The sequence below is a fragment of the Chiloscyllium plagiosum genome, unplaced genomic scaffold, assembly GCF_004010195.1.
Source record: "Chiloscyllium plagiosum isolate BGI_BamShark_2017 unplaced genomic scaffold, ASM401019v2 scaf_14000, whole genome shotgun sequence".
NCBI classification, from domain to species: Eukaryota; Metazoa; Chordata; class Chondrichthyes; order Orectolobiformes; family Hemiscylliidae; genus Chiloscyllium; species Chiloscyllium plagiosum.
The window spans coordinates 1-3,043 of record NW_025211006.1 but is presented as its reverse complement, the minus strand read 5'-3'; the positions used below and the strand labels follow the sequence as shown (position 1 = coordinate 3,043).

Below are 3,043 nucleotides of genomic sequence, written 5' to 3'. Positions count from 1 at the left end.
CTTTTGGGGCCCCCTTGACAGTCACTACTCCCCACCAGGTTAGAGCCATCCTGAATCAGAAGGCCGGGAGGTGGCTGACTGACTCGAGAATTCTGAAATATGAAGCCATATTGTTAGACTGAGAAGACCTCCGAATAGAAGTCGGGGGCTGCCAGAACCCGGCGGACTTTCTTTGGAAAGGGGAAGGGGAGGAGGAACTGGAACACTGCTGTTCAGACATAGTAGAGTACCAGAGTAAAGTGAGGGAAGATCTGAGGGATACCCCCTTGCATGCAGGAAGGCAGTGGTATATTGACGGGTCCTCTCGGGTGATAGATGGGAAAAGGCACAACGGTTATGCAGTCATTAGTGAGACTGGCTGGGAATTAGTGGAACGTGGCCGGCTACCGAATGCCTGGTCCGCACAAACGTGCGAATTGTACGCCTTGCACCGGGCTCTGAGGAATTTAAAGGGAATAGCCGGGACAATCTACACTGACTCTAAGTATGCCTTTGGGGTAGTACACACCTTTGGGAAGATCTGGAAGGAAAGGGGAATGATAAATAGTAGAGGAAGGAGTTGGTCCACGAGGAACTAGTAGCCATGATCTTGGAGGATTTGTTGCTGCCACAAGAGATTGCTGTAGTACATGTGAAAGGGCACCAGAAAGATGATAAAATAGAGACCCTGGGGAATCAATTGGCAGATGAACAGGCAACATTGGCCGGGATGGGGAAGGAAATAATAAACTGCCTGGTAAGGATTCCCCAGATATCCGAAATTACCGAAGTGCCCACGTTTACTGACAAAGAAGAAACTCTTCTTGCGTCTCTGGGGGGTACAAAGGATAGGGAAGGGAAGTGGATCGCCAGCTACTAAATCGACCGTTGACGCGGGACAGTATTGCCCGTCTACACCAAGGGGGTCACTGGGGCGCACAGGCACTGTGTGATGCCTTCCTGCGCCGATATACTCACGCTGGTCTGTACACGGTAACCAAGCAGGTCACAGGAGATTGATTACAGAACATGTCGAAAGATTAACAAAAGGGGGCTGCGGCAGCATGCAAGACAATGGGGTAGGAGTCCGGCCTATAGGCCGTTTGAGTACGTCCAGGTAGATTACACTGAGCTCCCCCCCATAGGTCGCCTGAAGTATCTATTTGTAATAGTAGATCACCTGACAGGATGGGTGGAAGCTTTCCCCACTGCCACGGGAACAGCAACTCAGGTTAGCAAAATTCTACTCGAACAAATCATCCCACGATTTGGGCTACCCTGCGCTATTGACTCTGACCAGGAGAGCCACTTCACCTCGACCGTCCTCCAGAATATAGTGCAAGCAATGGGGATTGACTGGGATTTGCACACCCCCTGGTATTCCCCCCTCCTCGGGCAAAGTCGAAAGAATGAACCAGACCATCAAAAAGCAGCTAACCAAACTCACTAGTGAAATCGGCCTGCATTGGACCAAATGCCTACCCCTTGCCCCATTGCAAATTCGCACCAAGCCAAGGCGGGATTTGGGCGTCTCCCCTTTCGAAATGCTGTTTGGCCTCCCGTTCCATGGGCCGAAGGGGGAACCTCCTGTATTCGAGTCTCGGGATATGTTTGTGCACAAATATGTGGTGGCTCTGGGGTCTGCTCTATCTCGTTTACGCCAACAGGGACTTTTGGCACAGACGCCGCCCCTCGAGTTTGTGGTGCACACCGTCAAGCCGGGTCAGTGGGTCCTGATTAAAAGCTGGAAGCAACGTACCCTCGAACCAACTTAGGACGGTCCCTTCCTGGTACTTTTGACTACCGAAACGGCTGTCCGTACGGCCGAGAAGGGCTGGACACATTATACTCGAGTCAAGGGACCAGTGCCACAACCGACGGAGGACGAACGGACCTCTCTGACAAAGGCAGCTAAGGAACAGAGACCCTGAGAACAAACTAATCGGACTTTGGCGAGTCTAAAGGAACTGTGCCCTCTGGCTACAGATGTCGCGACAAAATACGGTCAATCGTATTGTTAACTTGCTATGCCATTATCCTTGGGCTGGGTCATAGTGTGCGTGTTACCCAATTTGGCCTCCGGAAAAAAACAAGTGGAGGACCGTCAGTGGTTCTCCATCTTCGTGCTTGCCAACAAGCCAACACAGACATTTAGCTTAGACCTATGTGGGTTGGTGCCCTGTAGAACTAAAAGTGAACTGAATCAAACTAAACGGAACCTAGAGAGAGAAAGGAGGTTCCAGGGTCAGACGTTAGTATTACAATTGCATGGTAGGGAAGGCATACATAGGCCTCCAGCCCCCGGGGTCCAGGCTATGGTGTCAGTTGTCCGTGATCCCATCACCCCTGGACAGGATTGTGGGCAGAATCAGTGCAATCCGCTCTATCTGACCATAAAGAATGGGGCGAGCCTTAATGGAACAATACTGGGTATTAGAGTTGGGGGCCAGGCAGGACAGTAGGGGGTGCAGCTGTGCTGCACGTATATCACGGTCATTGAAGCTGAGTCTGGGGGCTCATCCGCCACCGATGAGCAGGGAAAGATTAGAATAATTGAGGTGACGGATTTGGAAAAGACCTTTGAAATAGAAACGGGATACGGGGAGGCGAATGCCTGCATGGAATGGGTCAAATATACTGTGAGGAGCATGAAAAAGAGTGATTGCTACGCATGCACGGTTGCCCGCCCTAACCCTCAGGTGGTCCCATTCCCGCTGGGATGGGAGAAACACCCACAAGCCTTGGACAGCATGATAAGGCTGTACCAGGACCGAGAGGCCTGGAATGACTCCACTTGTCGACCCTTGAGTTTGAAGTTTCCCCCCGTCAGGTCTGAGGGTCGCCCCGCCCGCCATCATTCTCAGGGGTAACGGGTACGCATCAGGCCTGCGTCTCTCGGACGGGACTACAGTGGGACAACGATGTGGGGACATTTGACAAGTGCAGCGGATCAATTCGGCTGGTCAATGAAACTACCGGGGGCGGGAATTACTCCCACATTCATGTGCCTAGGGCAGACCTCTGGTGGTATTGTGGTGGGAGGGTTCTGCGACCGACCCTGCCC

General features: G+C 52.2%; 1 protein-coding gene across 1 annotated transcript in view; it reads left to right on the top strand.

Moving 5' to 3' along the window:
• The window catches only part of LOC122546987, a 3,243-nt gene extending 2,811 nt beyond the window's left edge, over positions 1 to 432 (top strand). The window contains exon 3 of the mRNA XM_043685587.1: positions 404 to 432. The gene's annotated coding sequence lies outside the window, so the exon portion shown is untranslated. The remainder of the gene's footprint in view (positions 1 to 403) is intronic.
• The last annotated feature ends 2,611 nt before the right edge of the window (positions 433 to 3,043 follow it).